We start from the raw sequence: 23,206 nt of genomic DNA on the forward strand, positions 1-23,206 counted from the left end.
TGATGAAGGAGTTCGCGGGTAGCATTTCACTGTGAAGAGGCTCCCACGGTGTGGACCCCGACAGTGTCCTGGTGCTGAATGTCAGCCTCTTCCTCCCAGGACAACCCTACTGTAGTTAAGAACCAATTTATTTTGGAAACTGGAATGCAGAATTTCTCCAACTTTGTACTACCAAGAGATGTTTTCATTTTGTTTCTCCATGGGCCCCTGGTTTAAAAAAAAAACATATGGTCTCTCAAATAAATTGTGATTATCAAGCAATTAATTCAACTTCTCATGAAATTAATTAGAGACCATTTAATTTAATTCCTTATAAACAAGGAAGTTTGACACTTAGCCTGTGTAGATGTGCCATGTGTAATGGACACATGCATGTTTTTAGTTCATCATTGTGAAATTCTGGAGATAAGCAACATGCCATTATAATTAATTATACCTGATGACCTCCAAGGCACAAATCACTCTTTTGTGTGATTAATGATAGAGACTGCAGACTTGGAGTTCCCATCTGGCTCAGTGGTTAACGAACCCGACTAGTATCCATGAGGACTCAGGTTCGATCCCTGGCCTCACTCAGTGGGTTAAGGATCCAGCATTGCCGTGAGCTGTGGTGTAGGTCTCAGACGTGGCTTGGATCTGGCATTGCTGTGGCTGTGGTGTAGGCTGGCAGCTATAGCTCCGATTCAACCCCTAGTCTGGGAGTTTCCATATGCCAAGGGTGTGGCCCTAAAAAGACGAAAGACAAAAAATTAAAAAAAAAAAAGACTTCAGATTTGTGAAAATAGCAGTTAAATTTTCCATCTACTTTAAATGGAAGGAATTCACTGAAACGAGTTTGTATCTTGTCACCTCTTCTTAATGAATATTATAGTTAAGGACAACTGCTAATTAACAATATGTTAGATATAAATTAGATGTGGAAAAACTTGACTCTCTCCAGTTTGGGGATGGAAAAACGGGAGGGTGGCCAGAAAAAGGTGCAAGGAGTTCAAAAGTCTGTTGGAAAATATAATAGCAAAGAATTGTAAAATATCACTTTTTTTTTTTTTTTTTGTCATTTTTGCTATTTCTTGGGCCGCTCCCGCAGCATATGGAGGTTCCCAGGCTAGGGGTCGAATCGGAGCTGTAGCCACCGGCCTACGCCAGAGCCACAGCAACGTGGGATCCGAGCCGCGTCTGCAACCTACACCACAGCTCACGGCAACGCCGGATCGTTAACCCACTGAGCGAGGGCAGGGACCGAACCCGAAACCTCATGGTTCCTAGTCGGATTCGTTAACCACTGCGCCACGACGGGAACTCCAAAATATCACCTCTTTAATAAAACAAGAGTGAGGATGGTTCTTAATAGTTTACATTTGCCTAGACATTTTGATTTAGTATATATACATATATATATATTTATATAATGTTTTTGACAGTGACAACATCCTAGGTGTAAAAAACAGTTATTATTTACCATAATATCATAGATGAGAAAATTGGAGCTCGTTGGGGTAAAGAGGCTCACCCCGGGCCAGCTGAAGAGTACACAGCAGAACTGAAATTCCAACCCAGATCGTCGGCATTCACATCCACTGTTCTTTCCATTGCCACAGTTAACTCTTAGCTATTATCATTTCCTAACACAGTATCCATCACATTTTGAGTGATGCTACAGGGTCAAAATATGAGCACAGAGCTGAATTTCAAAAACAATGTAGGTTCTAATTTCAGAACGGTCTTCTGACCTTTGGCATTTTAAAGGGATGTGATAATATTTTCCCTGCTTATCTTACAGGCTGAGAGAAGGAAGCAGGCACAAAAATATGAAGCAAGGATGAGACATCATGTGGGTGGGAACAGAAGCGAGTGTATCCACGAATCATGCCTTTGGGATTCCTGTAAGGAATGGCTTGCAATTGTGGATCCTGAGATTCCCATTTCCTTTGACAATGGATTTACCCTTTTGCATTTTAGTTAAACAGCTTTTGTTGCTTTTTTTCATGTGCTCAACATACCCCATTCCAAAGACACCAAAGTTTACAGTCTAGTAGAAAAGACTGACATTAAGTGATTTCTCCAAAGTATGAAAAGAGTAGGGAAATCACTCAGGAAGAATCCTGTGTGAAGGTGCTATTTGTCTTCTGGCATCATTTACTTCCAAATGCATTCAAACTCAGTTTTCAGCAGGGATCTGAACTGTAAGTAGGGGCTTCCTGCGAAGTCAGGATGGTTGGAAGAGAAAGACATGGAAACAGAAGGCTAGTGTTAATTCCCTTTCAATTCAGCAGAGCTGGGAGTGACTCTTGCCTCCTTTGCCCAAGCCTCCAATGTTTTTTCTTGTTTAGTTCCTTTGCATATAAAGTACTGCCATTGGCTTTCTCTTGGGAGATATTTGGGAAATTTAAAAATAAATCATTTCCTTTCAAACCTTTTTTTTTTTTTTTAAGAGGAAGGAAGCAGGAATATGTGCATACCACACTTGTGTAAAGGTGAAATGCACTTAAAAGGTGACATGACAGTTTTGTTTTGCTTTGTTGTTTTTTAACCATTAGGCACATTGTCAAAATGCCATTGCCTGAGAATTTTTAGACACAGAGGATGGATGAAACCCATCTGCACAAAAGGCAATGTATTAAACGGTTCTGAATCAAGGCTCTCTTGCCAACAATAAAAAAATGACATTTTTACGTGAGGCATAAAACAACTAACAAACAAAGTTATAATCATGGGATTATTAGCAAATAAACTTCATTGGATTTATACAGCCATAGATCTGTGGGGAAACATCCACGTGGTAAGTAAAAAAAAAAAAAAAAAAAAAAAAGAATTCACATGAATTTATAAAAGACTTCACATTGTGATGAATGATTTAGTACAACTTTATTTGTATTAACCCAGATGGTGCACAATTTGGATGTGTAACCCTGCACATGAGAAAGGCTTTATAAATGCCACACATCTCTGTCAGGCAGCCGTGACCATGTGCCAGGACGCCATTCCACTCCAGAAGGTCCATGCCAACATGAATAAAGAAGGAAATGACATCTTACTTGCTGGAGTTAAGAAATTGCAGTGCAAACAATAACAACAATGGAGCAATCAGAGAAGCGATTAAGTAGGAAGAATTCATTCTAAATGACTGACCATTGGCAGACCCATAAAACTTGACCCTTCCATCTCTCCCAGACAAAGGGAAACTTTGCTTGAAATGATGTCCTCCAAAACTTTCTGCTTTAAAAGTCTTTTTGTAACTAGCTGTCTTTCAATGATTTATTACCAGAAAATATCAGAGTGATTTAATCTTTATGTTGGTATCTTACTTTCAACTTTAATGTGGGCTATTCCATTTCAAATCCTCACCTCGAATGAAAAGACCCATTTCTCTAGGTACTTTATAATTTTTTAAGAACTATACCTATAGCTTCAAGGGGTCTTGTGACCCCTATGAATAGATTTCAAATTTTTTGTGCATTTTTCTGCTGAGTGAGTTTAGAACAACGAAGACCAATCTTGACGGGCCTGAGTTTCCCCATGCAAAATATGAGCTGGTTACTGTTACCCATTTTCAAAAGTTTTTGTGCTGGTTAAGTACCTGGAGAGTTTTCTTACACTGAGAGTTTTTCTATTCTTAAGAAGGATAGTAAAATATCCTTGAAAAAAAAGGTAGCAAAATTGCTGAATCGAGATTTAATCAATCAAATATAAAATGATAATTTAAATGAATCAGCAAGTTTAAAAAAAACGAAGTTTAAAGGGGAACACATTTAGAGAACAACCATATGTTTATGTTCATATGTTTTATGTTAAATAAATGAACTCTTTCAACCCAGTCTGGGAATGAAAAGTACAAGAAGAATAACCTTGCTTGTAGGGAGCACTTTTTCTCATTCTGAAATATTGATTCATCCACTTATCTTGATTATTTTACCTTGAAACTAGGCTGGGTCAATTAAAAATGAAAGGAATTTGTTGAAGGAAATTCAAGTGAATCTAAAATAGCATTTCAATAAAATAAGGACGGGAAAAATGTGAAAACTGCTTATAAAGGTTGGAATCTGGATATTCAATATTAAAAAAAAAGTACATACAGAAAAATTTTAAAAAATTTAAAGAGATACATTCATGGTGATGAAAATGAATCCAGATCTGGTTTCCACTTTTTCTTACATGGTTCTTTTAGTTTCCTAGGGCTTCCATAACAAATGATCACAAATATGATGTCTTAAAGAGATCTAGGCTTTCACAATTCTAGAGGCAGAAATCTGAGATACAGGCATCAATGAGGCTGAGCTCCCTTTGTAAGGCTCTAGGGAAGAGTCTGTTCTCTTCTTCCAGCTTCTGGTGGCCCCAGGCATTCCTCAGCTTGTGCAGTGTTACTCCATTATCAGCCTATCTCTGGCTTCAAATGATATTTTTTTCCTGTGTGTGTCCTTTTCTGCCTCTCATAAAGACAATCTCATTGGGTTAAGGGCCTACCGTAATTCAATAGGACCTCATCTCTATCCACAACTTAATCACATCTGCAAAGACCCTATTTTCAACCAAGGTCATGTTCTGAAGTCCTAGGTAGACACGAATATTTGGGAAACACTATTCAACCTACCACAAAGATATTTCAATATTTCATGAATCATATATCCCTCTCTGAGCTAACTAGTGAAATAATTAGAGAGGGAGGAAATCCATTCCTCTGAGTGGTGACATTCAAGCTTGCATAACTCCAACTGATCATTAAATCTATAGCCTACACTGCTTTGAGATTTTTGTTGCCATTAAAGATTCAACTAAAGTCGATCTTGGTTGCATACTGTCATCTTACACAGCAAAGGACTGCTTTGCACACTTGAGATATTATCTGTGCTGTTACCCCAATGGATCATCCTACTACCCATGACATTTCTGATCCATTTCAGCAAAGCTAAGGCATTTTAAAACGTTGAATGTACTTTCTATAAGTAAATTAAAAGATTTAGGAATTGGGCACTAAATTCACTTCCCATTAGAAGAGGTTTTCTAATTTTTTTAAAGGATAATGATCTGAAAAATATTAGACATTAGATCATAGACACTACTTTTATTTGGGAGGGCTATTTTGTTGATAGGAACCTCAAGTAATGTCTCACATGCAAAAATAACACAACTCAAAGATATGTTGCAGAATTCAGTAAGCCTATAATTAATAAATCCTTTACATATATTTAAATTTGACGTTTTACATATTCAAAGTTGTGGTAATTTTGAGAAAAACATACACTACATCCTAATTATTCATATGATGTCTACATCTGTGATATTTTCAGAGAAACATAAAGTGGAAATACATACATCTAAGAGTGTTCACATTTGCGTAAGTTCACTAACAGAGAGACATACATAGAGAACAATGATGAATCCTGAATCTAGTCTAAATCCTGTTTTTTACTTAATGAATGTTCTGGATTACTTCTCTCAATTTACCTCTGCCAAATCCAGTCCCAACTAGCATGGTTCCGGTATATAAGGTAAAAGAGATCCTTCAGAATTATGGGTATTGATGCTCATCTCTGTCAAAAACATCTGCCATCCACAAGTTCATGTATTCCCATATCCTTACAACACTGATTAGCTGTTCATTTTGTCCTTATAGATCTTCTTAGGTCCATTTACCCATAATAACAAGTAAATAATGAAACCATGTACAAGCCCCTAGGCCATTGTGTTTTGAAATAAAAGGTTTTCCTCTAGCCTCCAGGCCTCCCCTCAGTCTCAAAACGCTGACTCAAGAGTTAATGATTAGGAAGTATTGTTACCTAGTTAAAACAGTCTCCATGAGTCTCCTGCCTTGGCTCACTAACTTATTACTAATATTTACTTTCTAGTTAGAGTTATATTGCACCTAGTGCCCAGCTTTTCACAAATGATTTCTTCCTTGATTAATTGCTTTCTTTTACCAATGGTTACTTTCTAGTTAGAGTTGAATTGTACCTAATGTTTTCTTTCATAACTGGAATACTCCCTAACACTCCTTCCCTGTAAGCAAACTTCTTTCCAGAGAAAAGGTCAAGGAACAATAACCCTGAAGACAACCAGAAACCATCACTAGATTGATGCTGGATTTTCAAAGAGGAAATCAATAAAATAGAGATTAAAAAAACAATAGAAGAAATCAGTAAAACTTGTCATGGGAGGTAAGATGATCCATTGGGGTAAGATGCTTGATGGACAGATGCTTCCTTTTGCCCAAAGTTGTTTATTAGAAAATGTACCATGAGAGTCATAGAATGGGAACTATTTTCAACATCCTGGACTAACCCTAAACTTCTCATTTTGTCTACAGCTCTTAAATATGGCATCTAGACCAAATAGTGGGAGTTGACCATGTTGACCCAGTGTAGAGAAATCATCTCTCTCTTTGCCCTATGTTCCTATTATTAGCTTAAGAAAAAAAAAATACACTTTTAATTAATTTTAAAACTAATACAGAGGAATGTAGACACCTGGAGATCCCGTCATGGTGCCACGGAAACGAATCCGACTAGGAACCATGAGGTTGCGGTTTTGATCCCTGGCCTTGCTCAGTGGATTAGGATCCGGCACAGCATGAGCTGTGGTGTAGGTCACAGACACGGCTCGGATTTGGTGTTGCAGTGGCTATGGCGTAGGCTGATGGCTACAGCTCTGATTGGACCCATAGCCTGGGAACCTCTGTATGCTGTGACTGCGGCCCTGAAAAAAAAAAAAAAAAAAAAAAAGAATGTAGACACCTTAATCAATAACCCTGTCTTTTGAGCTCAACCTATAAAATCTCTTGCTATCTCCTCTTAAGGCAGGACACAATTTTGAGGAGTTAGCCTGCTGTGACCTTCTTTGTCTGGCAAAGCAATAAAGCTGTTCTTTATGCTTCATCCCAAAACTCTGTCTCCAAGACTTAATTTGTGCTGGTGTACAGGGGCCACATTTCAACTACAACAACATTAATTGGAAAAGATACATGAACCCCAATGTTCATAGCAGCATTTATTTACAATTGTCAAGATATGGAAGCAACCTAAATGTCCATCAGCAGATTAGTGGACAAAGAAGATATGGTACATATACACAATGGACTACTACTCAACCTAAGAAAAAATGACATTTTAGCATTTGCAGCAACATGAACAGACTTAGAGGGCATTATGCTAAGTGAAATACATCAGACAAAGACAAATGCCATATGATATCACATACATATGTGGGTTCTAAAAAATACAACAAACTAGTGAATATAACAAAAAAGAAGCAAACTTACAGATTTGAAAACAAACTAGAGGTTACAAGTTGGTAGAGAGGGGCAAGGTTAGAGTGTAAGATAGGCTCAAGGATGCATTGTACAACACAGGCAAGATAGCCAGTATTTTGTAATAACTACAAATGAAAGTAACTTTTAAAATTATATAAAAATAAAAAAATTTAAAAGAAGTAAAGAATAATGAGAAATACAGCTTTTATTTACCTATTCATCTGTATATATCCTGAGAGGAAGATATATTAATTCAAAGTAGGTGGGAAACTGGCTATTTTTAGCTTTATATTTAAGTTAGCCACCAAGACATGTTTCATTTTTAAAATTGAGTGTATTTTTCCTATACAAAAAATATAAAACAATTTGAATGTATTTTTTAACAAGTTAAACTAGGGAGTTCCTGGGTGGTCTAGTGGTTAGGAATCGGTGGTTTCACTGCTATGGGCCAGGTTCAATTCCTGGTCTGGGAAATGAGATCCCATATCAAGCCATTGCATGTTACAGTCAAAATAATAATAATAATAATAATAAATAAAAATTAAACATTAAAATCAAACGAAATAACACTAAATAGAGTTACATAAAGGAGACATATATGAGTTTTAAAATATAAAAAATAATCACTGGCTTAAAATCAAATTTAAGAAAGTTTTATATATAAAAGATATTTTAAAAACTTGAATAAACTCAGTTTTTCAACAGTACAGGCAAATCCACCATCTCTTTTTTCAATATTGCCTTTACATATATCAGCCATTCACTTCTATCTTCACAACCCACATAGCCCATTTTGATAGAATTTTGGAATCTCAGGGCTTGGAGGTCTTCAAGTCCCCTCTTTCCAGGATTCCCATAGACTGGTTGTTCAAATTGAGTTACTTTATCATTTTCAGTGATCAAAAGCTATCTCTCAAGATGGATGCTTCCTTTTGCCCAAAGTTGTTTATTAGAAAATGTGTCATGAGAGTCATAGAATGGGAACCATTTTCAACATCCTGGACACGCTAACCTGAAACTTCTCATTTTGTCTACAGCTCTTAAATATGGCATCCAGACCAAATAGTGGGAGTTGACCAAAAGCAGAACTCAGTGTAGAGAAATCATGTCTCTCTTTGCCCTGTGTTCCTATTACTAGCTTAAGAAAAAATTATACACTTTTAATTAATTTTTAAACTTAATACAGAAAATTCAGGTTTTTTTTGTTTGTTTGTTTTAAAATTTGAATCATACAATGTGGAGAAGGAAAGTAAGGAAATATAGATTCCTTTTCTAATTTTAATGATGTGTTTGAGCCTATATGATTATCAGGCAAAAGCAAGCAGAGATAGGAAGGGCTTATTAACATGCTTAAAAACAGGTCAACCACAAATCAAAACGGAACATTATATTCACAAAAACTGAAAAGAAAAGTACTTAAGCGTAAAATAAATGGAAACCATCCAACCAAAAAAAGAAAAGAAGAAAAGAGAAAAACATAGAATCAAATGGAAAACAAGGTTTAAAATGGCAATAAATACACATCTATCAATAATCACCTTAAATGTCAATGGACCAAATGCTCTAATCAAAAGACATGGAGTGGCGGATTGTAAAAAAAAAGCAAAAACCTTCAATCTGCTGCCTACAAGAAACCCACCTTAGAACAAAGGACACATATAGATTGAAAGTGAGGGGATGGAAAAAGATATTTCCTGCCAATGGACAAGACAGGAAAGCAGGAGTTGCAATACTCATATCAGACAAAATAGACTTTAAAATGAAGGCCATAAAGAAAGACAAAGAAGGACACTATTTAATGGTTAGGTTCCATTCAAGAAGAGGATATTACAATCATTAATATATATGCCCCTAATATAGGAGCACCCAGGTACCTCCAACAAATACTAATAGACATAAAAGGAGAAATTGATGAGAATAGAATCATAGTAGGAGACTTTAACACCCCACTCACAACAATGGACAGATTCTCTAGACAGAAAATCAGTAAGGCAACAGAGATCCTAAAGGACACAATAGAAAAGTTAGACTTCATTGACATTTTCAGGACATTAGATCCAAAAAAAAAAAAAAATCAGAATTACATTCTTCTCAAGTGCACATGGAACATTCTCAAGAATTGATCACATACTGGGGCATAAAGCTAACCCCAACAAATTTAAGAATATAGAAATTATTTCAACTATCTTCTTTGACCACAATGGCATGAAACTAGAAATCAACCACAGGAAAAGAAATGAGAAAAAACTTACTGCATGGAGACTAAACAACATGCTACTAAAAAACCATTGGGAGGAAATCAAGAAGGAAATTAAAAAATATCTCAAGACAAATGATAATGAAGACACAACCATTAAGAATCTATGGGATGCCTCAAAAGGAATGCTCAGAGGGAAATTCATAGCAATACAGGCCTTCCTCAAAAAAGAAGAAAAATCTCAAATTGACAACTTAACCCAACACCTAAATGAATTAGAAAAAGAACAAATAAAACCTAAAATCAGCAGAAGGAAGGAAATCATAAAGATCAAAGAGGAAATCAATAAAATAGAGATTAAAAAAACAATAGAAAAAATCAGTAAAACCAAGAGCTGGTTCTTTGAAAAGGTAAACAAAATTGACAAACCTCTGGCTAGACTCACCAAGAAGAGGAGAGAAAAAATCCAAATAAACAAAAAAAAAAAAAGAAATGAAAAAGGAGAAGTCGCAATGGATACTACAGAAATACAAAAATCATGAGAGAATACTATGATCAATTGTATGCCAACAAAGGTGACAACCTAGAAGAAACGGACAACTTTCTAGAGACTTACAGCCTGCCAAAACTGAGTCAAGAGGAAGTGGATCAACTGAACAGACTGATCACTAGAAATGAAATTGAATATGTCATAAAAACCCTTCATACAAATAAAAGTTCAGGAGCAGATGGCTTCACAGGTGAATTCTACCAAACATACAAAGAGGAACATATAGCCATCCTCCTTAAACTTTTGCAAAAGTTTGAAGAAGAAGAAATAGTCCCAAAGACATTCTATGACGCCACCATCACCCTAATTCCAAAACCAGACAAAGATACCACCAAAAAAGAAAACTATAGGCCAACGTCTTTGATGAATATAGATGCAAAAATTCTCAACAAAATTTTAGCCATCCGAATGTAACAACATATAAAAAAGATTGTACACCACAACCAGGTGGGATTCATCCCAGGTGCACAAGGATGGTTCAACATATGCAAATCAATCAACGTCATACACCATATTAACAACAACAAAAAAAGTCAAAAACCACATGATCATCTCAATAGGTGCAGAGAAAGCATTTGACAAAGTCCAACATCCATTCATGATCAAAACTCTTACCAAAGTGGGTACAGAGGGAACATTCCTGAACATAATCAAAGCCATTTATGACAAACCCACAGCAAATATAATATTCGATGGAGAAAAATTGAAAGCCTTTCCACTAAAATCTGGAACAAGACAAGGATGTCCACTCTCACCACTGTTATTCAACATAGTACTGGAAGTCCTAGCCGCAGCAATCAGACAAACAAAAGAAATAAAAGGCATCCAAATAGGAAGAGAAGAGGTAAAACTGTCACTGTATGCATATGACTTGATACTATATATATAGAAAACCCTAAGGACTCAACCCCAAAACTACCTGAACTGATCAACAAATTCAGCAAAGTAGCAGGATATAAGATTAACATTCAGAAATCAGTTGCATTTATATATACTACAATGAAGTATCAGAAAAGGAATACAAAAACATAATACTATCAAATACCTGGGAACACACCTGACCAAGGAGGTGAAGGACTTATATGCTGAGAACTATAAAACATTAATCAAGGAAATTAAAGAAGATGTAAAGATATTCCATGCTCCTGGGTTAGAAAAATTAATATTGTAAAAAAGGCCATATTACCCAAAGCAATCTATAGATTCAGCAAAATCCCTATCAAATTACCATGACTTTTTGCACAGAACTAGAACAAAAATTTATATGGAAACACAAAAGACCCAGAATCGCCAAAGCAATTCTGAGGAACAAAAACCAAGCAGGAGGCATATAACTCTCCCAGACTTCAGGCAATATTACAAAGCCACAGTCATCGAGACAATGTGGTACTGGTACCAAAACAGACAGACAGACCAATGGAACAGAACAGAGAACCAAGAAATAAACCCAGAAATAAACCTATGGTCAATTAATCTTCGACAAAGGAGGCAAGAACATAAAACGGGAAAAAGCCAGTCTTTTCAGCAAGCATTGATGGGAAACCTGGACTGCTGCATGTATATCAATGAAACTAGAACACACCCTCACACCATGCACGAAAATAAACTCAAAATGGCTGAAAGACTTAAATATAAGACAAGACACCATCAAACTCCTAGAAGAGAACATAGGCAAAACATTCTCTGACATAACCTTACAAATGTTTTCTCAGGTCAGTCTCCCAAAGCAACAGGAAGCAAAGCAAAAATAAACCAATGGGACATAATCAAACTGACAAGCTTTTGCACAGCAAAGGAAACCAAAAAGAAAACAAAAAGACAACTTACAGAATGGGAGAAAATAGTTTCAAATGATGCAATGGACAAGGGCTTAATCTCTAGAATAATCGAACAAGTTATACAACTTAACAGCAAAAAAGCCAACAACCCAATGGAAAAATGAGCAAAAGACCTGAATAGACATTTCTCCAAGGAAGACATACAGATGGCACAGGAAAAAATGCTCAACATCACTAATTATTAGAGAAATGCAAATCAAAACTACCATGAGATGCCACCTCACACCAGTCAGAATGGCCATCATTAATAAGTCCACAAATAACATGCTGGAGGGGTGTGAAGAAAAGGGAACCCTCCTGTCCTGTTGGTGGGAATGTAAGATGGTACAACCACTATGGAGAACAGTATGGAGGTACCTTAGAAATCTATACATAGAACTACCATATGACCCAGCAATCCCACTCTTGGGCATACATCCAGACAAAACTTCCTTTGAAAAAGACACATACACTTGCATGTTCATTGCAGCACTATTCACAATAGTCAAGACATGGAAACAACCCAAATGTCCATGACAGACAGTTGGATTAGGAAGATGTGATATATATACACAATGGAATACTACTCTGCCATAAAAAGGACAAAATGCCATTTCAGCAACATGGATGGAACTAGAGTCTCATACTTAGTGAAGTAAGTCAGAAAGAGAAAGACAAATACCATATGATATCACTTATATCTGGAATCTAAGGCACAAATGAAACTTTCCACAGAAAAGAAAATCATGGACTTGGAGAATAGACTTGTGGTTGCCAAGGGGGAGCGGGAGGGAGTGGCAAGGGGTTGAGGAGCTTGGGGTTAATAGATACAAACTATTGCCTTTGGAATGGATTAGCAATGAGATCCTGCTGTGTAGCACTGAGAACTATGTCTAGACACTTATGATGGAGCATGATAATGTGCAAAAATAGAATGTGTACATGTATGTGTAACTGGGTCACCATGCTGTACAGTAGAATAAAAAAAATTGTATTGGGGAAATAACAATTAAAAAAAATTTGATGAGAACTGGTAAATACATAGAGTCACATAATTGCATCATGATCAAGCTACAGAAGAGTTTCATCAATTCTAAAACATGTCCTCCGGATGCTTTTTTGCAGTCAATCTCTTCCCTGCCAGTAATCCATGGCAACCACTGATATGTTCACCTTAGTTTTGTGTTTTCTAGAATGTCGTGTAAGTGAAATCAGGTATCTGAAGCCTTTCAAGCCTGGCTTCTTTCACTTAGTATGATACATGTGAGATTTATCCACATTGTTGAATGTTTGTTATTTTTATTGCTGATAGTATTCGCCTGTAGGGATGCGTAATAATTTTTTTGTCCATTCACCACTATAAGGAAAATTGGATCATTTTCAGGTTTTGACAATTGTGAGCAAAGCTGATAAAACATCCACATACATGTTTTTGTGTGAATATGTTTTCACTTCTCTTGAATTTAGCCTTGTGGAATGGGGTGCTGAGTCATATGTCAATTCAATATTTAAGTTTATTAGAAACTGAAAAACTAATTTTTGGAGTGTTGAACAATTTTTCATTCCCACCAGCAATGTATGTCCTACAAGTTTGTTCTTCAGAAAAAAACTTTTTTTGATATTCTGATTTACTTGCCACTCCACAAATGTTTTAGAATAAACCTGCTGAGATGTACAAAATAATCTTCTGGGATTTTGATTGGGATTGAATTAACTCTACACATCAATTTGGACATAACTGATATTGATAATAACACGGACATTGAACATTCCATTCCATGAACATATTATATATCTTTGAAACTCTAGGTTAAGAATGCCTTTGAGAAATGAAGGGAACATAGGGAAAAGGAACTTTTCATTAGACATTTTTTGCCCTACAAGTATTTGAAATTAATTGACTAGATTAGCTACTCCCACATCTGTTTTGAAAATCAGTAAGGATACCATCAAAAAGTCTAAATTACTACAATATTTTGTGGCATTAAATATAAAACTTTAAGAAACCTATCAAAATTCCTTGAGTTAATTAGTGAGTCTAGAAACACCATAGTATGTAAATAGATATACAAAAATCAATCATATTTCTATATACTAATAATAAACAATTGGGAATGTAAATCTAACAGACAGAACTGTATTGCAGTTACACCAAAGGTAGAAATGCTTACCTATATATCTAGCAAAATATATACAGAATATTATGTTGAAAAAAAATTCTCTGATGAAGATACAGAGTGGCTCCACCATCTGTTGAATTTTCACTGAATTTTTATTAAAATGAAAGACATTACAGTTCTATGACATATGCCAGACCTAGCTGTGAAGGTGACTTAAATTAAATCCTTTGACATCGATGTTAGGAAGAGAAAAGGCCGGGACATATGCGAATAAAGGAACTACTGAGTGGAGACAAAGAAAATCTATTTTTTCTGAACTTACAGCAAAAGAGTTAACCACTATCAGTTGTGTTTGGCAGAGGGGCAAAGGCAAAGAGAGAAGTGGTAAAGTTATAGTGTGAAAAAGGGGAAAGCTTCAGGGATGTTCTGATGAGAGGCTGTTGGCCTGGGGAAGCTGGAGGCTGGCTAACTAGAAACAGAGCATCGTATGTGATTGGTTTGGAGAGCTCATTTGGCTTTCTCTTGTTGGTCCTAAGCTGGAAGCCAGGCCAAAAAAAAGGTGAGGAAGCAGCAGTCATTGCCTGTATCATGACTTTGGGATGAGAGATTGTTGTTGGCTTCCTGGGCTGGTTATTGAAGAGTTTGTGAATTAGAATTCTATTGTTATATATGGTCTGGCCATTGTCCATGTATATATTCAATCTCTCAGAGGGTATTCTGGGGAGAAGACACTGGAAATACTCTGGACTTATGACTGATTCTCCGCCAGCGAAAGGTGCAGGAAAAGAATAATCTATGCATAGGGTGCAGCATATGCAAAGCCAGAATCCTGTCTATGTCTTGAAGAATTATATTTTCTACACACCGTATAAAAGGTGTAGTGGTAACACTACATAGTATATGCAGAATGGAATTTTAACCAAATCTACATTTCATTAATATTAATACTAATATTTCCACATTTTTCTTTGTATATTCCTTCTTCTGAGATTGAGGTTGCTGCCAGGCACTTCTGCATTCTATTTTTATCCCCTCCTCACATGGTTGATACTTTTATATTCTAACAATACCCTCATTCATTTGCATTTATAAAAGCCTCTGCTCCTCTCCCCATGCAGGAGCTGTTTAGTCCACACAATGCAAGCTCAACTGTCAAATTCTGAAAGAGCCATCAAATGTTCATCAGGTTCTCTGTAGCTTTACTTTTTGGAATTAGGCGGACAGTAATCAGTCCTATTGTTCATTATCAAAAGCAAAATTTGATACCAAATTATGTGTCATTCTCCACAATGAGGGGCAGTTATGAAACATGCTGGTTAGAAGAATTATTTATGGTAAAAGGGTTGAATGCTCATCATTTGGAGAATTTAACAGTTGCCATTGCTTTTTTGCTATAGCTTTTGAGATATTTTCACTTTGGTTTCCTCCCATGACTAGTTAACCTTTTCTTTTGGAACCCTTATACCTCAAATTTTTTTGCAGATTCTAATGATCTATTTAAAGTATGAGAGAAGTAAATCAATAAAATAGCTTTCATCTTAAAGAGGAGAAAATTATTTCCCACCATTTCTAGAAATTTGAAAGATACTTGATTTTTTTTTTTTTTTTTTTTGCAAAACCCATGTCACCCAAAGAGAGAAGTCTTTTATCTCTTCTAGCCCTGTTTCCTTACTTACACTGCTTCCCAGGAACATCTTCCATGTTACCTTTTCAATAACGGCCTTCCTCCTCACTGGAGTCAGAGGTACACAATATCCAATTTATGCTCAGATCATTTCCTTTAGGTTTATGTTGGCTCAGATGAACCCTAAAAGTGAAGTGATGCCCTGGCTGTGGATGACTGGGATTTGCACCCTACTTTTTTTTAATTCTGCCCAAATATCAATCTGACATATATCCTGACTTTCTACAATAGTGTATGATCAAAGCCATAGTTGAAATTCTCCAACGCATACGCCATGAGTAGTAGAGAAAATGAGTAGAACTTGGCTCTGTCGTCACATGCTCTGCCCAGGTTCAGGCTCGTCTGTAACGTACCCCTGGGCCCAGCTCCTGTGGGCCTTGAGGGCTGAAGCTGGGCCACCTCCACAGATGGGCAGCTTCTGTGTTTGCCTCTGGCTCAAATTTTAGGTCCGGCCCCTGGGGATTTTCCCTCCCTCTGGTTCAAGGTCCCAACTGTTAGTGTCTTTTCGAGTATCTGACAGTGTTATTATCAGTTCTGTTTAGGATCATGGGAGGCTTCAACTGCAGGGATGTGATTTTCCCTTACAAGGACAACAGCTAAAGGACATCGTTCTTCAGCATCAGGGCTTGAGGAGATATCGACTTTTCCACTGTGCATGAGGAGCAGCAACAATTTTTGTACTAAATTCCTGTTTATATTCCTTTTGGTAGCATGAAATGAAAGTCAGACTTTCCCGTCATCATTCAGGTCTTGCCACTGACTTCTATAAACTGCTGCTTGAACAGGAACACACGTATAGGAAATAACCGGTAGTCTCCTTACACTATAAACCTAGAATTAGATAAGAACACAATTTTTTCCTTCTGGAAACTTTGCAGGAATGTAAGTTTGCCTTTAATAGGGACGGTGTTGTATGTGATCTGTCATACAGAGCAGCCCTCACGAATCACAGTGTCCCAAATACCTGTGTTTAGAAGAGGACTCCGGCTTTTATATGCAAGATTCTAAGGTCTTGCTCTAACCTTTTCCCCCCAAACAATGGAGTAGTCTGGCTTAGAAATGAATCGATAGTTCCACATCTGAGATAACAGAGAATACTTTTAAAACTCCTAGTTTTTGTGAATATTAAAACAACAACAACAACAAGAAAAACTTTCATCAGGCCAGGGCAACCGACAGTACTGACACTCTATCATACAGCATGTTCTGTAATCACAGTGGAATCAAACTAGAAATCAAGAACAGAAAGATAACAGGAATATCTCCAAACACTTGGAAACAAGACAGCACACATAAATAAGCCATGGGTCAAAGAGGAAGTCTCAAGGGAAGGTAAAAAATACATTAGAGGGAATAAAAATGAAGATAGAACATATCAGAATTTGTGGGACACAGCAAAAGCAGTGCTGAGAAGGAAATGCAGAGCACAAATATATATACCAGAAAGAAAAGAGGAAATTTTTCAAATAAATAATTCAAGGTCCTTCTTCAAGAACCTTAAAAAAAGTGCACAATAAACTCAAAATAAGCAGAGGAAAGGAGATAATAAAGATAACATCAGAAATCAATGAAACTAAAAAGAAAAATATTAAAACAACAATGAAACAAAGAGCTGCCACTTTGAAAAAAATTCTGAAAATTGACAAGTACCCAGCAAGACTGACAAAGAAAAATGAGAGAAGACAGAAATTAATGATATCAAGAGTGAAGCAGGAAATATCACTAAAGACTTTGCAAAAGAATAATAAGGAAATGCTATTACAAAAATTAATAGACAGAAACCTCAGTTAAACAGAGTGGAAGACCAGAAGAGGGCGATCTCATGACTTTGATCACAACAGAGACCAATGGGAAGAAGAAAGACTTCTTTCTTAGTAAAAACTCAGCCAATGAAAAGCCATGGTCCCACCCACCTCTTTTTTTAACCAAATCCTCCTGGAATTCTTCCCCCCAACACACACACACACACACACACACACACACACACACACACACACACACACACACTCTCACACACACACACACACACACACACACACACACACGTACATGTGTTTTCCCTCCCTTCTGCAGGAACTTGCATGTGGCTCGCCATGGTTGCAGACTCTGAACTGCAATTCTCTGCTGATCCTGATAAATCCATCTTTGTTGGAGAAATATCTGGCAATCAATGTTTTTCAGGCCAACATTATGGTGCCCCAAGTGGGAACCAGAGAAGACCCCCAACAGCTTCAGAGCTGGTGAACAAAAAGGTATGGTACCCACAGTTAAGGCCACTGTTGCCCACTGTACTATGAGTGATTCTGGGTTTGAAGGTATGTCTTTCTCCTGGATCTAAGCTCACCTTATCTTTGCATTTGAAGCTCTCCAGGCTTTATTCAAGATCTTTAGAAAGGTTTAATTTTTCTGGTAGTACCCCTGTAGCGCTCCCATTTCACCAGTGAGAAAAACCTAAGGGATGAGGTTTGTTCAGGACTACTGAGCAATAAGCAACATTTCCATCCCTCCACACTCTGTTGTTTGTTCCTAACTCATAGGCTACTGACATCCATTTCTATCTGAAGCAAAGTCTTTACTATATTTGATTTATGCGGGGTATTTTTTCTTTTTTTCTTTTTCTTTTTGTCTTTTTTTAGGGCCACATCTGTAGCATATGGAAGTTCCCTGGCTAGGGATTGAATTGGAGTGGCAGCTGCCTGCCTATGCCACAGCCAGGGCAACACCAGACTGGAGCTGCATCTGCGAACTATGCCTCAGTTCAGGGCAATGCCAAATCTTTAACTGAGTGAACTTAGGGATTGAACCCACGTCCTCATGGATATAGCTGGGTTCTTAACCCACTGAGCCACAGTGGGAACTTCTATGCAGTGTATTGTTTAGTATTCCCATTGATCAAACTGGCCAGTACCTTTTCACATTAACTTGGGAAGAAAAACAATTCACCTGGACAGTCATGCCACAGGGTTCTGCCCAAAAGTCCACAAAAACTCTAGAAAATCCTGAAGGCTGATCTGGATGATGCAAAGTTCCCTAGATGTTCTCCTTTGTTGCAATATGTAGAGGGTTTACTTCTTTGCTTCTCACCTCTTCACAAGAAGACACTTGCTAAAGTTTATAGTCTTAAAGGGACATAAGGTTACCAAAGAAAAATTGCCTAAACCCAGGTTCAATATATAGGGCATCTCATATCAGAATAAGGAATTACACCGTGATCCAGACAGACCTCAAGGGGCCTGAAGTTTCTCCAAACCCCAAACTATGTGCCAGCTGGGAGGTTTTCTCAGCCTAGTTGGTTACTGCTGAAATTAATTCTATCATGCTCTCTTATGGCCAAACCTCTAAATGTTTTACTAAACAACCCAATCCAATTTTGTGGGAAGAACCAGATGGCATAGCCTTCAAGGCCTCAAAGGCGATTTTGATACACTCACACAAACACCCTGGCCCCGCCCTTAGACACCACAATTATCAGACTCTCGTTTTTTGTTTTTGTCTATTTAGGGCTGCACCTGCAGCATATGGACACTCCCAGGCCAGGGACTGAATCAGAGCTGCAGCCGCTGGCCTATGCCACAGCCACAGCAATGCCAGATCCAAGCTGAGTCTGCAACCCACTGAGTGAGGCCAGGGATGGAACCTGCCTCCTCATGGATACTAGTCAGATTCGTTTCCGCCGAGTCATGATGGGAACTCCCAGACTCTCATTTTTATATGAAAAGCAAAGGAATGCCCTCGGGTTACTCCCACAAACACACAGGGAACACTGCTGAGCCATAGAGTACTATAGCTAGCAACTGGACATGTGACACAGGAATAATCTCTTTGCCTAAGAGCCATTACAACCACCAAGACAATTGTTGTTAGGATCGTCTTTAACCATTTTAACCATTTTGTACCTTTTACAGTAGAAGCACTCCTGAACTCTCATCAGACCCCACATTTCTCAGCCAGCTGCCTCTCCTATGACACCCTTTTGTCAACTGCTCCTCAGGTAATTCTTTGGCATTGTAATAACATTAACCCAGCTACTCTTCTCCCCTCCATCACCAGTGAAGCCCCTCAGGCCTGCCTAATGCTAAAAGACCAGCTTCTGACTCCTCAGGCTGATCGACAGGAAATTCCACTGGATGACACTGACTTCACATGATGGTTCTTATTTAAAAGGTGATAATGGCAAATATTGTACTGGGTACGCTACTGCAAATCCTTAAGAGGTTGTTGATATTTTTACCAATGGCTACTTTGGCCCAACAGCCTGAATTATACACTTTTACATGGGCTTGTACTTTAACCAAGAAAAAAATACTTGACAATATTTATACTGGTAGTAGATATGCCTTTGGAGTAGCTCATGGCTTTAGAATGTTGTGGAAGTTGGGTTCCTTACATCCAAAGGAAATAAAGTTAAAAACAGCCCCTATGTCTAGGAATTATTTGATGCAATAATTTTATCTGCCACTTTAGCTATTATTGAGATTATGGGGTATTCTAAACTTGACACCCTGGAAGATAAGGGAAATTACATGGCTGATATTTCTGCAAAGAATGCTGCCCTTAAAAGGACCAACAGCAGCCAAAACACTGTCATGGTAAAAAAAAAAATTTCTATAGATGATAACTTTAAAAAAACTGGCTAAATGCCCAATAATCAGCCTCAAAAAGGAAAAAGAAGATGGAGATTCAGCAATTGTTTGCTAAGGACAGAAAGCTCTGATTTGGACCAAATAACAACCTGGTCCTTCTAGTGACTCTAAAATTCCCAGTCCTCACCACACTACATGCATTGAAACATTGGTCTAGTGACAAAGTGATATCCTTCATGAATCAATATTGGTGGGAAAACATTAACAAGACCACAAAAAGTGCCTACTTCAACTTTCCCACTTGTCCATAATATAATCCAAGGATGTCTGTTTATATAGATCCTGGCCATTTTAAATTACATAATGGACCAATCAAAGTCTACCAAGTAGATTTCATACAACTTCCCCTGTCTCGTGGATATGAATATATTTTAGTTATAGTCTGTATGTTTTCATACTAGACTGAAACTTTCCCTTGTAGATAGGCAACTGCCTTTTTGTGGCTTAGGTCCTTTTGGAAAAGCTTATCCCTACCTGGGGAATGCCTCTCAAACTTCTTAGTGATGGAGGAACTCATTTTGCTGGTCAGGTACTTCGACAAGTCTCTGCTCTTTGGCTGGTTTGACAATAATTTCACTGTGCTTACTACCCTCAATTTTCTGGCTTAATCCAATACAGTGGTGGTATTATTAAGACTAAATGGGCGAAATTTGTAGAGGTCCTCCAAATACCTTGGTCAATAGCATTGCTGTTGGTCCTTCTAAATCTCAGATCCATCCTTTTGGAACTCATAAATACTCACCCTTTGAAATAGCCCTAAGACGCCCAATGCACTTGGATCTTGCTTCTTTTGATCCACAACTAATAAAAGGAGAGAGAAATACTCCAACATTTCAAAGACCTATTGCTTCTATGAGAAAGAGTTATATTTGAGTAGAGCAATCTTTTCACAGTGAGAATTTCAATAGAAAATTCTACAAACATTGAAAGAAGAAATAACACAAATCGTGTACAATTCTTTTCAGGAAAGAGAAGAGGGGGTTACTTTTCATATTATGAGGCTAATATTAATTCGATATAGAAACCAGATAAGGCAGTGCCATAAATACATAAATAAGAAGAAAACTAAAGGTCAATATCCCTTATGAATATAGGCATAAAAATAGAATTGAGCATATAAAAAAACAACTATAAACCATGACCAAGTGGGGTTTTTTGTTTGTTTGTTTTTTGGGTTTTTTTTGCTTTTGCTTTTTAGGGCCTCACGTGTGGCATATGGAAGTTCCCAGGCTAGGGGTCAAATCAGATCTGCAGGCACATCAATGCGAGATCCAAGCCATATCTGCAACCTGTACCACAGCTCATGGCAATGCCAGATCCTTAACCCACTGAGCAAGGCCAGGAATTGAACACACATCCTCATGGATACTAGTTGGGTTCGTTACCATTGAGCCACCACAGGAACTCCCCAAGTGGGGATCATTTTACAGCTGGTCCAATACTTGAAACAATTAATATAAACCACTATTCATGGACTAAAGAAGAAAGCTCACACGATCACATCAACTGACAGAAAGAGCATCCAATGAAATTCAGTGTGGTTTCATGATAAAAAAAATTCTCTGCCAACTAAAAATAGAGGAGACTTTCCTCAACTTGATAAAGAACATCACTAAAACCTATAGCTAACATTATATTCAATGGTAAAAGATTGAATATTTTCCTCCTGAGATTAGGAACAAGGCAAAGATGCCCACTCTCATTACTCTTATTCACATTGTACTAGAAATATTACAACAGTAGGCATAAACAGAAATAAGTTATCGAGATCAGAAAGGAAGAAACACCACCTCCCTATTTGGAAATGTCATGATTGTATACATAGAAAATCCCAAATAGTCTACCAAAAACCCTCTTAGCATTAATATTAGCTCAGAAATGTCAAAGGCTATAAGATTAACACATGCAAAAAACAAAAAAGAAAAAGAAAAACCACATTTCTATATACTAACAAGGAACATATAGAACTTGAAATTCAAAACACAACACAATTTACAATTTCTCCAAAGAAATTTTACTCACCTATCAGATTGACTCTGATTACACCAAAAACTGGTGAGGATGAAGAGAAACTGGATCATTCATATAATACTGGTGGGAATGTGAAACGGAATAGCCACTCTGGAAAAGAGAACAGTTTCTCACACACCAGAATGTGCTTAGCATATGACCCAGCAACTATGCTTTTGGGCATTTGTCACAGAGAAGTAACAATTTATATTCTCACAAAACCCATACACTAATGTTCATAGCAGCATTATTCACAATAATCAAAACCTAGGAACAATCCAGATGTCCTTCGATGGGTGAATGGTTAAACAAACTGGAACATCTGTCCCATGGACTGCCACTCATCAATAAAAAGGACAAAGCATTGATATACCCAACCACTTGAATAAATCTCCAGAGAATTATGCTTAGTGGGAAAAAAAAACCTATCCTGAAAGATTACACAATATGTGATTCTACTTATGTAACATTCTTGAAATGACAAAGTTATGGGAATGAGGAACAACTTAGTGTTTGCCTGGGGTTTTAGAGAGGATGGGGGTGGAAGGGAAGTGGCTAAGTGGGTGTGTCTATAATGGATGATATGAGGGATCTTTGTGGTGAAGGAAATATTTCATATCTTGACTATATCAATGTCTTACTTGTGCTATTGTACTACAGTTTTGCAAGGTGATATTGGAGGAAATCGAGAAAAGAGTACACAGGATCTCCTTGTATTATGTCTTACAACTGCATGTGAATTTATAATTATCTCAAAAAAAAATTTTAAACGCACAAAAAAGTGCTACCAAACAACATTCATATGCAAATATGTTACATATCAAAAGCATATTCCAGATAACCAACTAGTTATCTAGTGCTGATGGGGAAATTTTTCTCGTACAGACAAGGAACAAAGTTGGTGTCTGTACACATTTTAATTCTTATAAACATGTCATTGAT

General features: G+C 37.3%; 1 protein-coding gene across 2 annotated transcripts in view; it reads right to left on the reverse strand.

The window, feature by feature from the left end:
- Positions 1 to 22,628, reverse strand: part of CHST9 (carbohydrate sulfotransferase 9) — a 389,155-nt gene extending 366,527 nt beyond the window's left edge. The window contains exons 1-2 of one of the 2 annotated variants that reach the window (XM_021096201.1): positions 22,532 to 22,628; positions 22,277 to 22,375 (exon numbers count right to left, since the gene is read on the reverse strand). The gene's annotated coding sequence lies outside the window, so the exon portion shown is untranslated. Of the gene's footprint in view, positions 1 to 22,276 lie in introns of both variants that reach the window. The other variant, XM_021096200.1, reaches the window with a different exon arrangement.

This window comes from Sus scrofa, chromosome 6 (assembly GCF_000003025.6).
Source record: "Sus scrofa isolate TJ Tabasco breed Duroc chromosome 6, Sscrofa11.1, whole genome shotgun sequence".
NCBI lineage: Eukaryota > Metazoa > Chordata > Mammalia > Artiodactyla > Suidae > Sus > Sus scrofa.